This window comes from Lissotriton helveticus, chromosome 2_1 (assembly GCF_964261635.1).
Source record: "Lissotriton helveticus chromosome 2_1, aLisHel1.1, whole genome shotgun sequence".
NCBI lineage: Eukaryota > Metazoa > Chordata > Amphibia > Caudata > Salamandridae > Lissotriton > Lissotriton helveticus.
In genome coordinates this window covers 1,441,798,891-1,441,814,585 of record NC_136059.1, presented here as the reverse complement: position 1 = coordinate 1,441,814,585, position 15,695 = coordinate 1,441,798,891, and the positions used below count along the sequence as shown (strand labels likewise).

General features: G+C 46.1%; 1 protein-coding gene across 2 annotated transcripts in view; it reads left to right on the top strand.

Annotated features, from left to right (window-relative positions):
- Positions 1 to 6,604: 6,604 nt before the first annotated feature.
- Positions 6,605 to 15,695, top strand: part of CNOT6L (CCR4-NOT transcription complex subunit 6 like) — a 931,406-nt gene continuing 922,315 nt past the window's right edge. Inside the window, exon 1 of one of the 2 annotated variants that reach the window (XM_078676356.1) lies at positions 6,605 to 6,830. The gene's annotated coding sequence lies outside the window, so the exon portion shown is untranslated. The remainder of the gene's footprint in view (positions 6,831 to 15,695) is intronic. The other variant, XM_078676357.1, reaches the window with a different exon arrangement.

Sequence of the window (15,695 nt, the reverse complement as noted above, 5' to 3'; positions counted from 1 at the left end):
GGCAAGCGCCCTTCGAAGGGCTCTGTTAGCTGAGGAGCAATTGGCATTAAACCAGCCTGAATCTAAGTGAGTTTTCCTATTGGGCCTAGACAACAAGGATTTAATACCGGTACAGAGCTGTAAAAAGCACCAACTACCTCAGGGTTACATTCTCTGAACGTCAAACAGGTGTTAATCAGGTCAGGGTAAGATCGTACCATCCTATCAAATACCGTTTTGTTATCTACACCACGCCAAACCAGCCTAAGGTTGTCAGTAGTGGGAGTCAAATCACTGGCAGCTTGCACATTGTCATAAGTTGGTCTGGAAGTGAGGCTCAGAGTCAAATTAATCGGGTTGTGGTCCCCCTGGTGTGTTGGAATTACCTCTGCTTTTAACACACAGTTTTCTAAACAAGCGGTAATTAAAATGTAATCGATAGTAGAGGCTGAACCCCTACCTCTATAGATGAGTACTATGTGGCCCTCCCTAGTAAGCACAGCTGCGAGCTCCATAACATCTAAGAAGTTATTGGCACTTAAAAGATCTAGTAACGGATCTCCTCTGTGACATAACCGTGTCGTGTCAGTGGGGTCAATTGCTGAATAGATACCCTTTGGGATTTTTACATTAAAATCACCACCTAGGGGGGAGGAGCTTCGCGCGCAACCGAGATGGTCGCGTGAGCACAGGGCTCTCAGACCTTCGCCACCTCCTGCATTTATCCTGACTATAATCCTGGTTATGACTACGGATCATCGAAGATGAAACCCAACTGATATGATAGTTGCTTTCAAAATTTGATTTGGTCTGAGAAAACCGATTTTATGGTGGTCTAAACTTTCCTGGCCTGCTCCACGGATCTGCCCCGGGCTCGAGTTGATGAACTGCCTGGAAGGTAATTGAACAACAGCAGCTTCCCTGATCCTACTTTCGACCCTGGACTTGGTTTGGCTTTCCGTTTCGCTTTTGCCCCGGACCCTTCTACACAGCGGACTTGGCCCAGCCGCCCACGGACTGCTTCACTTCGCGGTCCCACTTCAGGGCCGGGACTGTATATCACCGCTCAGTGTGTGACGTGGACCACGCTGTCCTTTGGTTGAGCATCTGTGGGTGTTTGCGACGTAGCCATTTTCACCAGATCTCGGGGTCCCCTCGGGGGCGCAGCTTCCAAAATGGCCGGCAAGCCCGAGGTTGAAAAGCGGAAGACCAAGACTGTTTACCATGGGGGCTCCATACAATCTAATGTCATGGACCGATACACTCATCCTAAGGGTTCCCCCGGTGGAACGGGCAAGTCCCTGGCGGACAAGGGAGATGACCCTACGGCGGACGAAGACCCGACTCTGCACGATATTATGGGCACCATTGCGAGTATGCAGGCCTCAATCGGTGCGCAGTATGAAACCCTGGCGCACAAACTGGATACAGTGGCGATCGATGTCACCTTGATCAGGGCGGATTTGGCTAAAACGAACGAAAAAGTTAAATCCCTGGACTTGAAGACCTCTAGCCTCACGACGGATGTCTCCGATCTACAAACATAGGTCTGTGATCTACGGGCCTCTAATGACTCCTTCTCCCGTTGTTTGGAAGATTTTGAAAGTCGTTCTAGGCGGAACAACGTTCGTATTGTGGGTGTCCCTGAGAATTCAGATAACTCAAATGTCGACCTCATCGTGGAGGACCTCATCGTCAATCATCTTGCACCCAAAGGCCTGAGTAAATTCTTTGCTGTGGAGCGGGCGCACAGAGTGCCGGGTGGTAAACCTAAGCTGGGTGCTACCCCGCGGCCCATAATCGCTAGGATATTTCATTTCCGTGATCGGGACGCTATCCTGCAGGCATCTCGTTTGGGTGGCCCCACGAAATTTGAGAATACGACGGTGAGTTTCTATCCCGACTTCACTCAGTTGGAGCAGAAGCAAAGAATGGTGTTTCAGGGAGTGAAGAGACGATTGAGAGACAGGGACATGAAATACGCAATGCTATTTCCAGCCCGGCTACGTGTGGAGTATGGAGATCGTACGTTCTTCTTCGATTGCCCTGAGGCTGCAAGTGACTGGCTCGACACACAGGAACACTCTGAACATTCTGGTGGAGCTGGGGGTGGACTGATGGACCAGGAATAGTAATGTGACTTGGGTTCGTTGGACTGCATATAGATTTCTCGGCATGGTTTGCAGATCTTTTAACTTGCCTTAATTAAGGTGGTCCTCCAGGGGTGGCCGAGGGAGTGGGTCACTTCCTCCTCTGGGGTTTCTTTCCGTAGATTAGTTATTTGCTAGGGCGACAGGCACACTGCAAGTTGGGGGGGCCTTTGAGTCTAACACAGGGGTGCAGGGTGGGGGGTCTTGTTTTAAGGGTTGGTTTGGGGGAGGAGGGGGGGAAGTTGTTGTTGTTTTGTTCCCTTCAAGGCACTATATTGATGGACTTTTGGACTGGGCTGTTGCGACTAATGTGGGGTGGATGCTGCGATTACGTTAGGGATGGGGGTAGGGGGCTAAAATTGCTGTGTTGGAATGTTAACGGGTTGGGGGACAGGATAAAACGTGGCGTGGTGTTACAGCTCTTGAGACGTCTTTCCCCTGATGTTGTGCTGTTGCAAGAAACACATTTGATGGGCAATACCTGCCAGGCTATGAATCGTAGGGGCTACCGTCTCCTGGCACACTCCGGCTTCACCACTGGCTCTAGGGGGGTGGGTATCTTGGTTAGAGTCTCCCTCCCCCTTGAGATAGATGCTGTCGTCCTTGACGATAGGGGGCGATATGCTGCCATTACAGGACGGTGGGAGGGGAAGGTCGTCACTTTGCTCTCCGTTTATGTCCCGCCTGGCCTTCAGCCAACGACCTTTGCTGACCTGGGGAGGGTGATACTGGGGCTCCCGGAAGGCATCCTTGTGGTGGGTGGCGATTTTAACTCTGTGGTCTCCGGAAATGTCGATCGCTACCCGCCCAGGGACCTCGGGAGGTCCCAGTCCTGGCTGAGTGGCTTCCTTGACACCCTGGGACTAATAGATTGCTGGAGGCTGCTACACCCTGGACAATCACAATACACCTTCCACTCTGGTGCTCATGGTAGTCTTTCGAGGCTTGACTATATCCTGATGCCCGCAACTCAGGCCCCACTTGTTAAGGAGATTAGACATCTGGCTAGGGGTATCTCAGACCACTCCCCCTTATGGCTTGTAATGGAAACAGGACCGGGAAATGAGGGCCGGGTAGCCCCGATCAACCCTTGGTATCTCCGAGACCCCAAGATCCGTACGGAGCTGATCAAATCACTTGACCACTATTTTGTGGAGAATGTGGGGTCTGTGTCATCGTCTGTCTCGCTATGGGAAGCCTATAAGGCGGTCATCCACGGCCACGCCTTATCGTTAATTAATAACGCTAAGAAATGTAAGTGCGAGGCAGTGGTCCGACTTGAAACTGAGATACCAGACATAGAAAGAGAGCTGGAATCTGATGTTACCCAGGACAGGTTGCACCTCCTCAGCCTCAAACAAACCGACTATAGAGCGTTGGTCACTGATGCCGCCAAGGTGATGAGTAGAGAGCAGCAAGGCCGTTTGTATGATGTGGGTGATAAGGCCGGAAAGTTGATAGTTTGGTTGGACAAGAAGGAGAGGGCTAGTCGTGTGGTTCCCTTGATTGAGAGGGCGGATGGAGTGAGAGTGACTGACCCGGTTGAGATTGTGGAGTGAGTGTTTTTCTGAGTATTTTCAAACCGTATACTCCCCAGTGTCGGACAGACCAGAACAGGATTCGCATCTGCTTCTGAGAGACATTGCTTTGCCCAGCTTGTCGGAACTGGATAGGGAACTGATGGACGCGACACTCTCTGTCGAGGAGGTCGCGATCACAATCCGCTCTGTGAGATCAGGAAAGGCCACGGGTCCGAATGGTCTTCTCATCGAACTTTATAAGCTGCGCCCAGACAAAATAGCACCGCATCTTCGCTCGATGTTTTTAGAATCGCTAGACATGGATACCCTTCCATCCGATCAAAGGCTTGCGTCTATCGTCGTCATTCACAAGGAAGGGAAGCTGCGGGATTGCTGCGCGTCGTACAGGCCTATCTCGCTCTTAAACGCTGAGCCTAAGATCCTTGCTAAAGTGCTTGCGAATCGTTTAATCTCTGTTGTCTGCGATCTGATCCATCCGGATCAGTCCGGGTTTATTCCGCACCGGAACATGGCACTGAACCTTCGCCGTTTACATGGCGCCCTCGCGAGAGCGTCCTTGCTGCGTGAATCGGCCATTTTGGCTTCTTTGGATGCCACAATGGCGTTTGATACGCTGGAATGGCCATACCTTTGGGCTGTCCTTGTCAAGTTTGGTTTTGGCCCAGTTTTCATCAGTTGGGTGAAACTATTATATCAAGACCCCTTGGCCCAGGTAGTTGTTAATGGTCGTGTTTTTGGCTCATTTTCTCTCGGAAGGGGTACTCGCCAGGGGTGCCCGTTGTCTCCGCTTCTTTTTGCCCTTGCTTTGGAACCTTTGGCGGCTTGGCTGTGCTGGGAGCCGTCAATGAAGGGTATACGCTGGACCCCTGATTTCGAGGACCGGATATCGCTCTATGCTGACGACATCCTGTTATACCTCACGTCGCCTCGGAAGTTGCTAATAGTACTATACGATGTCTTGACTTCCTTCGGTAAAAATTCTGGCCTCGTGATCAATTGGTCCAAGTCCTGTGTGTATGTTCTCTCGGGAGACCCTCCTCTCTTGCCGCGTGGGTGCCCAATACAGGTGGTGCACGGGGGTTTCAGATACTTGGGGGTGTTTATCACTTTAGATCCTGTGGTCCGCTATGAACGTAACCTGCTGCCCCCGCTTCAGCGCTTGCGATCCGATGTTGTGGGATGGCGTAAACTTCCGTTGTCCCCGCTTGGGCGTGCGTCTCTATTTAAGATGATGTCCCTGCCCCGATTTTTGTATGCCCTACAGAATACTTGCGATACCATCCCGGCCAGCTACTTTCGGGAGATTGAAAGCTTGCAGCGACACTTGATTCGGGGTGGACGGTCTCGCATAGCACTTGCCAAGTTGACACTTCCTTGGTACTACGGTGGAATCGCTCTCCCGGATAGTAAGCGCTACTACTGGGCCTCTCAACTGGGGGCGATTAATCACGGTATGTACGATCCCGCGTCTAACCCCGCGTTCGAAATGGATAGATGGTTGCTGCCTGGTGATGACTACAACAGGGCACTTTATACGAAATCCGCAGGGAGGCTGCTCACTGGCCCTACCAAGATAGCGGTGCAAGTATGGCATCGTGCGAATGATGCTATGGGATGGAAGAATAGACTTCCAATTTGCACACAAATTAATACATGGTTAATAAAGATTGTGGCGCATATAATGTGAGCTGCTCCATGAGTGCTCAAGAAACAACCACGGGCCTTGACTCCACTCAGAAAGGCTGAGCCAATAGTAATACATAAATACAAACAAATGCCAGTACTGAGATCTATTTAACACTTAACTTTGCACTAGAGGCCACTGTAGATTTATCAATGGTCTCAACAAAAGGTGAATTTCTCAAAACTGTTTTTTATTTTCCAACCTTGTTTTTCATTTACAGGAAATACAGTTACACACAAATAACTCACCAATAGACGAACAACAACCATGTAACATACATTTTATTATAAAACACCTCACCCATTCAATGTTCTCACCCATCTGTTCTACACTCACTACCAATTCATGAGTGCTGCATTTTGTCTGAAACTGAGCCCATGCTTCGATGAGAAGCCATTCTATAGTGTGGAAGACAGGGGTGACGCGTCAAACTTCAGTGACATCTGACAAAGCAGCAGGCTGCATGAATCACATACCATCCAACACTGAAAAAGCAGAAAGAGGGAGATAAAAAAAAATCTGGAGAATCTATCTTCCATTAATTTGTATTAAAACGGGGACACTTACGAGCGAGAAACAGCTAAATTAAAGCCATTTTGGTTTTACCAACCGTCAGTCTCCCACCTGAATTGGCCTGTAGTCTTATGTGGACCATGTAACTAAAATAGCTGCAAATAATAAGGAATATTTTAATACATGTTAAATAAATGTAGAAACTTTCAAAGGAGTACAGCTCTTAAATGTACATCACGGTGTTTGAAAGCATTTTTGTGGTCTGGCTTGACAGCACAGATGTCACCAGACAATTATGTGATCATCTCTGGATACCTTGGTATGCAGGAGTACATGTTTGGATTGGGTAGAATCTACTTTGATGGTTTTTGTACAAATGACTGAATAACGTCATATGATGATGATGATTGGGTAGAAGTTGCGTGCTTTCACAAAAAAGTGCTTCCCTTCCAGGCGTTTGTGATCACTTTGACTGTTTATCGATCGGCTTAAGTTTGAACGTATTGCTTCAATAAAAGTCAGTGGGAGAAAGGCATTCTCCCGAATATATTTTAAAATCTTTCACTTTCCTCTTCTAAAATGTTGGGATCAATGATAGACACACCCATGCTGTTTACTTCTAATGCTTCAGATTGCAATGCAACATTCCTGTATTGCCAGTGCTTGTTTGATATTGTTGAAAGGGCAGTAAGCGTGCAATGATTTGGGCTATTTCTAGTAGGGTTACTGCTTGTTTTGTGCGTGTTTCCAGAGGGGATTGCGCTGGTACTGTATTTTTAGAATCGGCAACATTGGCATCCAGGTCCGGAGCAGCTGGGTTTATATCTACGCATAGTTTTGCCTCCGAAGTCAGTACCCTTGTATTAGGGTAATCTGCATACATGTGCAGTGTTTGTCGCTATAGCCGTCGTCTGCTCGGTGCCCGCAGCAGTCGGAGGGTACACCCCGGTGCGTTGAATGCAGGTGAGAGGCTCAGTATCCGAGTTGGTACATATTGCCACCTTTCCTACAGGGGTCCACTAGTGCCAGACCCGCGCTTCTGACTGGGATCAGTCGTGGTGCCGAAGAATACAACACTAACCAATTAGTAGGTGGAGCACTTTACTGTCATCGTGTGGGTACAGGGCAGAAAGACAGGTTCGCGCTGAGGCGGTTCCATTCCTGGGCATCTCGTGTCACAACACAATGCCAGGGGCCCCTGTTTGGAGTTTCTGCGTGGATGCGAGTGGTAAAATAGGCTTGATCTCTACAACTTATTCTTCGTCTTTGGGAGACCATTTTGCATGTGCATTGCATGTAGTAGGCCTCACCAGTCCTTGCAATGTTTTAGGTTGTTAGCAAAAATTGTTGCAGTAGCGAAAGGTTGGGAAGGCAGCTCTTACTTAACATTTAAGATGGGTAATAGTGTTACACTGGCAACATTGTTTTCCTGGTCGGTGATTGTGAGTAGTGGATGAAGTAATTTTCCAGATAGGTTACATACAACTAGATCCGTGCACAGTTCCCACCGAAGGCCAGTGTAATTTTTTGTGTGAGAAAATTAGTGGGCTTTAAATTTTGCTTTAAATATATTATTAGATTTACTGGTTACCTTTATCCATTTATGTAAAACCTTATAAATAAAATAAACCATGTGAATGCAGTACTAAAGTGCAGGTGCCATGGGCCTTAGTGAAAGTAACGAATGGGCCACCTATTCTCTTGTTGGGCATTAAGAGACAGTAAACATGTGGATGTACTTGACCCACACCACCCCAAATCCACGGTTCTTGTGCGACTGCACATGCTACACCATTGATAGTTACATCATATTCATGACTTTATTTCGATCACAATGATCTTTAAAAGTACATTGAAAAAGAAACAAGTTAACAATTCATAAAAACATAAGAATCATTAAAAAATAACATCTCTTCCATATAGGGATATAATTGAGCCATAGAGCTAACAAAACTGTAGCAAAGTCAAAGACTATTACTCTACTGGTTTCTGTAGAGAACATCCTCAGCACATCGAGGTAATGGCCAGGACCCATAAGCCTTCACAAGGGAATTTTCCACTTTCTCCTCAAGGTCTTATAAAGAATGCAGAAGAATAAAAGATGGACTCCGGTTTCCGAGCTTCCTTTACAAGCTGGACATGTATTATCAGAGGAATCATTAGTTCGCCACTTATTACAAAACAGTTAAGTGGGAAGGGACTTGTATCTGAATTGGAGGAATACTTTACGTGAGGGGAGGAACCATTTCCTAGATTGTTTCCTCAAACAATGGAAGAGGTTTAAAGTTCAGAAACTCTTGGGTCAGAGTGCCCACCAGATTTGTCACATCTTTCACCAGGGTGGACTCCCAATAGAGGGTTTTGACCCTGCACTTCGGAAATTGAACGCAACTCCTCAGGACTTGACCAATAAACCTCCATCCTTAATTTTCTCAACAGATTTCTCAGAGCACTAAACCAAGTGATTGTTATAACTTCGGACTGTGTCAGAAGGTCACTAATCACCACACGGTACGGGGCAAGCTCCTCAATTGTCCAAAGGTGATGCCAGAACATTAAATGCTGGTAGACCAGCTGGTGGGCCAATTTTCTTTGGGCTTTGATATTCTATATTTCTAATGCTGGGGTAAGTTTCCTAGACACTGTATTGTTATGAATCTTATTTATGTGGGCGGTCTGCAGGATTAGGGACAACTGTGCTTTGTCTATACGCTAAACATTAAAACAGCCACATAATATTTTTAATTGCCCTTAACTTGCATATTAATAGATTTATGCAAAACACATACACGCAAACCATATGCATTACCTGTAGTTGTATAGTGACTCCTCATCAATACTTTGGATTTCATTTAAGTAATGTACATTGACTTGCAACCATAATGTAGCATAAATAATTTTCCTTTGCCGCAATCCTGCATTAGGGCCCATGCTGCCATTGCTATGCGACTTACTACTTGTATCCTGGAGTGCGACTTGGTAAGAGGTTGTGCAGTACTGGGAGTGTCTGCTGCGCAAATAATGGGGGCTGGAGCCAGACAGCCCTTTATGCCGGTGTTCATGAAGTTCAGGTTTGGGGGGAGGGGGTTCTGTCGGTTTCTTAGTGATGGTGGCTTATGTTTGTCATTCATAAGAACGCTCTTGTACAGCATTGTGTGTTTGTGGGCAGTGATAGGAAAACTGAAGCATGCCGAAGAAATGACATAGTATGTCCGCAGATCTGCCCTCATCTGGCATCTCTCGGGAGACAGCATAGTTCAATACACACCCTTAAGTGGCCATCCATGAATGACACAGTGTCCTAGCCAATATTTGTGATCTATGAAGGGTTGTAAATCTTGTTACTATACATAGAGAGTTGTCAAAAGTGTAAGAACATGTATCCAACCTGATGCTTACTATTTTGGTCCCCCAACACCTCCCCTGTCAAAACATCTTGAAATCTACCTCTTTTAGTCACTTACTTCATTTTCTGATATGCCACCGCCCCTCGGAGCCACTTTGACTCGAAAATGTACAAAAATCTCTTCTAGTACCTTCATAACAAGGATGTTTGTTTATATTTTGTCGGACTCTGTTTTAGTAATCAGTCGGCTAGACTGGGAGACATGTCCAGGCTCCAGGGCATGCCCTTTAGAGTCGCAGTCATAACCTGAAAGCTAGCAAATTGTAAAAAGTGAAACAAAAGATATAGAGCCTCTTTAAACGCTGCAGCGAGACTTATCACTGGATCAAAAAAACACTCACACATTTCCCCTGACTTCAAATCCCTGAACTGGCTGCCTTTTGAAGCCAGAATACACCTGAAAATCGCTTGTTTGACGCACAAGGCTGTCCACCTGAGCTCACCTAGATACCTCGCTCAGAAGCTGACGATTTCTGGAGGCTCCAGAAACACTAGAGGCACAAACAATCTTTTGCTAAAGCCTAAAAGATTCCGCAAAGAAAAAACGTATAAACGCTCTTTCTCAGGAATGGCTCCCAGGATTTGGAACTCACTCCCCCCTGAAACCAGGCTCATCCCCTCTACCATACTTTTCAAGAAAGAAGTAAAAGCGATCCTCATGGCTAAATACACTTGAACCACTACTGGGGATCAACTTCAAAGACTCGATACTGATCTGTACTACTTGTTCGAACCCTTTGCATTTTTGTTCGACTTTGAAATTGACTTACTTGATTGTTTATGATATCACCTCACTGTACTTTTAACACTATTGAGGTATCTATATATATATATGCTCCCCTCCTCTGTAAAGCGCTCTGATATCTGCGAAGATCTTGTTCGCGCTATATAAAACTTTCAAAATAAATAAAATAAATAAATAAATAAACAATGCCTTATGGGTCATGTATTTTTGATTTTAGTGCAGCATAGGAATAGAATACTTGTTGTGGAAGGGCATTGCTCTTTCTCCAGCCAATCAATTTACAGCATCTTGCATGTTCGAAAACAGTGTTGCCACGTTTTCCATTTCAAACTTGATACAGTCAGTCAGTCAAATAACTTTATTCGGTTAATTAAAACCATAAAAGCAGTGCAAAGTTCGTAAGCAATAAAATATAATTAAAAAACAATTACATTTACAATTAAAGTTTCAAAGATGATTGCAAATCCTAAGAAAGAATCCATTAAAAAAAATACATTAAAAGAGAGAAAGTTATTAGATAAAAGCAAGTTCACAAAAATTTAGATAAGGAGAATACACTTTCCAGAATGTTTTGCAATTTCACTGCGTACAAAATTTACAAAAAAGTATCAGGTTTGGAGATTGTTTATCGGAGCGAGTTTAGTTTTGTTTTGTCTGCCAGCTGCTACCAAGAAACAAGCTACACTATAAGTGACCTGCACCGAGTTCAACATCTGTAGGTATAGGAGGGCCGGCCGTACCTGGACAAAGTTCAGATCTTTCAGAATTGGAAGGAGGAATTTTTTACGGGCCGCCCTATAATGATTGCAAAGCATAACTAGATGGAGAGTATCCTGCGTGGAAAAGGAATCACAGGAACAGGGTGGGGTATTTTCTGGAGTACCCCATTTTGTATATGAGCCAAGCACAAGATGTATCTGGTTAAACCTGAACCTTATTAGTAAAAAACGGTGGTATGGTTTGGTTACATATTTCAGATAAGGTTCCATAGCCATGGACGACGAGAGTTGGTATAATGTCCTTACCATTGGCTTGCGAAGCTCAGCCGCTTCCCTCTCTGTCTCCAACATATTACGAAAATGCTGCTTGACCCACCTTGCATCCTCTTTCTTGAGGCTCTGTGGTAAAGAATACATGTCCGGGCGCCCTAGCCTTGCGCATGCCGCTCTAACATACGCCCGCCAGGGTATGCTCGCTGCTTTATCCAAGGCCATACAGTCTTTTAGAATGCAACGGTTCAAAGTGATCTCCTCATTTGTCCAAGTTTTAATCCAGCATAACAGTGGAGACATTTTTAAGAGATCAGTAACATATCCCAAGCCTATTTCGTTATGGATTGAATATGTGGGAGATGAATTCGGGAGTGACAGCAAGGTACGTATACATTTATTTTCTACAGCTTGTATACCTGGGGCTGAAACATAACCCCATATATCTGCCCCATAAGATGCGATTGCCAAGCATTTGGATCTATAGATGCGAGTCATCGCCTCCATGGGTCTTGATCCAAGCCTTTTGGAGAAATGCATGAGTGCTGCAGTGGATCTACTGACTCCGTTCTCTTTTAGTTTCAATTGGGCACCCCAAGTTCCTTTTTCGTCAAAGGTGACGCCTAAATAACAAAAAAAGGGTACCCTCGAGATTGGGGAGTTATTACAGCTAAAGGACCTGAGCTTCGTGTTCTTATTCTGTGAGCCCGTAACCATAACATGCGATTTAGCTGTATTAATCTTTAGGTCCAGCGCTTCCATAAAACCACCAAAGTGATCCAATAGTCTTTGCAGGCCCACACCTGTTCGGGCTATAAGGACGGCATCATCCGCGTATAGGAGGACCGGGATAGGTGACCCCCCCCATACGCGGCATGTCCAAGGTTGCTGAATTCAGGTATTTCCCCAGGGAGTTGATGTACAAAGTAAAAAGGAGAGGGGCAAGTATGCACCCTTGTCTGACCCCTCTCCCTGATCTAAACTTCTCAGTGCATCTTCCCTCCCTTGTTACCCTGACAGAGGCAAACAAATTTTGGTGAAGATCGTGCAGGAAATTAACCAAGGTGGAGTCCAAACCCAAATCTCGTAAAATAAACCACAACTTAGAACGGTTAACCAGGTCGAAGGCAGAAGATAAATCCATGAAACCCAAATAAAGATGCCCCCCCTTCACCACGGTGTATTTGCTGATAATAAGGTGAAGGTTTAAACATTGATCCATGGTCCCCCTATGTGCTCTAAAACCATACTGCAAATCGGAGAGGATCCCGCTCTCCTCAAGCCAATCCCCGAGTCTTTGCAGAATGACTCTGCCCAGAATCTTGACAGCAGAGTCCAACAGGGAGATTGGCCTGTAGCAGGCAGGATCCCCCCTGTTCCCCTTTTTAAATATGGGAACAATGATAGAGGTGGACCAGGTAGATGGGAAGCCAGCTGCAGGTATCGCATTAAAGACATTAGTTAATATTTTTGACCAGAATTGCGGGTACTGGATGTAGAGATCTGCAGGGACCCCGTCAGGTCCAGGGGCCTTGTGTTTACTTGTGTTTTTGATCGCCCTTTCAACCTCCGTTGTATTAAATTCCATAACCAAATTGGGTGGACCGTGGGCGCTGACCGGTGAAGTTGGTACCGTGGAGTCGTAAATCTTTTTGAAGTGGCAAAGCCATCTAGCATCTTCAATCACGCATTCCATGTCAGTCTTCCCATCCTCGGAGAAAAAAGGCTGATTCACAATGGCCCAAAACTTTTTGCTGTCTCTCAGTACATCAATGTCTGATAAGCTGTCCCAGGCTTCCTCCTTAATTTGGTTCTTGCGTTTAACAACTGCAGATTTATATTCTTTCCTTAAGTTTGCCACTAGAGACCTGTCTCTAGGTTTGTGTTTTAATGCCTTCAACAGGGTGGAGTGCTTTAGCGAGCATTCCTTATTGAACCATTTATGGATTTTCTTTCTGCCTTGCGAGCCCGAACTTAACTCCAAATTCTTGGTGATACTCGCACATATCTCCACATAGGCGGCCACTACATCAGAGCCCGAGGCAGATGAATCTAAACAAACAGCCATATTATCCTCAGTCTCTTGGACTAGTGTTTGAAAGAATTGCTCCAGAACAATCTTCTCCCATTTTAGTCGCCTTCCCTGATCCTTAGTCGTCAGGTCTCTTGGGCCCGCCACACCAGTTGTACTCCCAGTCCGGAAGCAATCTAGGTCCAGCTTTAAGAGGACAGGATGGTGATCACTGAAGCTAGCAGTTACCACCCTATACTCGTATGCCTTAGCCAGAGCCCCGGTTGATACAAAGATGTAGTCTATAACGGTGTTGGCGTCTCTCCCGATAAAGGTTGGTGCTCTAGGCTCAGTTTTACCCTGGTCTGTTTCGAATAAGTTTAAGTTCGCAAGGAAAGTTTCAAGGCCCTCACCCTCCTTCGTGTGTTCAAAGTGGGGGATGCCCTCGGTCGGTAATCCTCCATATCTGTCATTGTGACAATCCCCCTCACAGGGGTGAATATTAAAATCACCCAGAATTACCATCTCTGGGACGGAAATGCAATCTTGTCTATAGACTGACAAAAAGTCTAGCAAAGAAATCAAATGCTCATTCTCACAGGAGACCTCTTTGGAATTATAAAAGTTGATGAGCAGAAGAGTATGTGAGTCTGACAGAGTCCACTCCACAACTAGCGAATTCGTAGGTGCGGAGTCTAGTTTTTTAAAGACCCCCGCCAAGTTCAGGGAGCACAATGTAAGTAGGCCACCTTTGGCTCTCCCTCTTAAGCCCGACACTGCAGGAGTGAAAAAGCTGGAATAGCCATCCATTGAGAAACTTGTTGTAGTATCCCATGTTTCTTGGAGTGCCAAAATATCATACTGGCTAACGAACCCTTGCCATATAGGGTCTAACACCTTTGCGTTTAAGCCCGCCACGTTCCAGGTAAGAATTTTACAGTATAATGGATAATGGTTAGGCATCGTAGGCGACCCCCGAATCTCGCCAGCAAGAAGGGTCTTGTCAGGCATTGTAGATGAGTTTGATTTTTTCAAATTCCTCATAGTGGTGGCCGTGCGTGGTTGAGTGAGGGTGCTCTGGTGGTACTGTCCTATTGGAGAGTCCTGTATTTGTCAGTCAACCCAGTCTGTGGTTGACAGACAATCAAAACGATTTGCCATTGGAAAGTAGAGAGGGTTATTTAGCCTGTTTACGGAGTAATGGTGATTCTGAGGCTGGGTATGATACGACCCAACAAAGGGGACGCCTTGATGTGGTCTACCTCTTCTTCTCCTTACCAAATTCCAGCCCCCGTCCCCCCCCTCTTCCCATCCCTGGTGATGTAATTCCCACGGGGGGTAAATCTCTGTCTAGGATTAAAGTCGTGTGCTCCCTTTAGCCAGCTCCATCGGTTATCAGCTTGATTTTCTAGTAGATAAAAATAGGAAAGGGGTCTAGCAGTCACAGTGTTTTCTAGGTGTCTCGGAGGTCCACTGTTGAATATGAAGTCCACGGCCTCCATATTCTCGAAGGTGACCACTACGCAGTCCCCTTGCAAGTTCTTCCTATTGCTTCCCACCCACGGGGATCTCTCTACCATTAGGATGTTGCTTGGTATGTTTGGGGGGAGAGGGTAGTTTTTAGATGGCCAATGGCATACTTTGTTTTTTAGAGCCTGGTACGACTCCACTTCTGTTGGAGAAATTACAGTAACGCCGGTAAGAATGACCACATAGGGAGAAGCATCCGGAGGAAGATGGATGTTTCTGCGAGCCGTGCCCTTGGCTCTGGTGAATACATCAGATTTTGAGGGCTGTGGTGTACAATTACTCAGTGACACCTGAGGGGTTGGGTTAGTTTTTGTCATATTCTGGGTTTGATAGTTTTTGTGGGTTGCAATTGTTACAGGAGTCTTATTTTTAGTGCCGTCCTGTTTTAAAGTGTTATTTGATTTCACGGGGTCAGCACTTTTGGTCTCCAGGGCTCTGTTACCCACCACGGATGGCTTGTTGGCCGTTTTGGGTGGGTTGATGACCTGGGCTGATTTATTGTTCATGGTGGAACTAGGAGCACTAATATCCTTATGTATATTCTTTAGGATAGTCTCCAGGCAGCGTAGCCTCATCTCTATGGGTTCAAGCAGTGCTTTTAACATATTGACAATAATAATGTAATCTGTACTTACACCGTTCCCCTCCTGTGATGAACTTACTGGATTACCAACTTCCCCACTCAACTCCAGGATTTCCTCTAGGCTACGATCGATGATAGTATCGTCTGGGAGGCTCAAGGGTAGGCCATTCTTGGTGGAATGCGGTTCCCTCATAGGAACAGATGGCTCTACTAGTGAGTTGTCCATGATAGGAGGGTCGGTGGCGACCATTTGATCGTTAGGGGCAATTTGAACCTTCTTCCCTTTAAGAATGGATGGTTTGTTAACATCTCGTTTATGTTTAGGGATTGCCCCTTCTATCCGGCCCCTTTCATTAATAGCGGTTTCCGTATTGGGTGAGTTGAACTCACTTTGATGAACTCCGCTCTCTGTTAGGGGGTTAAGATTTGGAGAGGCCTCCAGGTCCTGGAGGGTGTCTGTAACATCCGGAGCCCCAGTCATCCTGATATTGTGTACTAAAGCCTGGGCGTTCATGCGGGAATCAGTGTTTGGTGTCTGAGCCTGGGCGATGAGGCCCAGAGAGG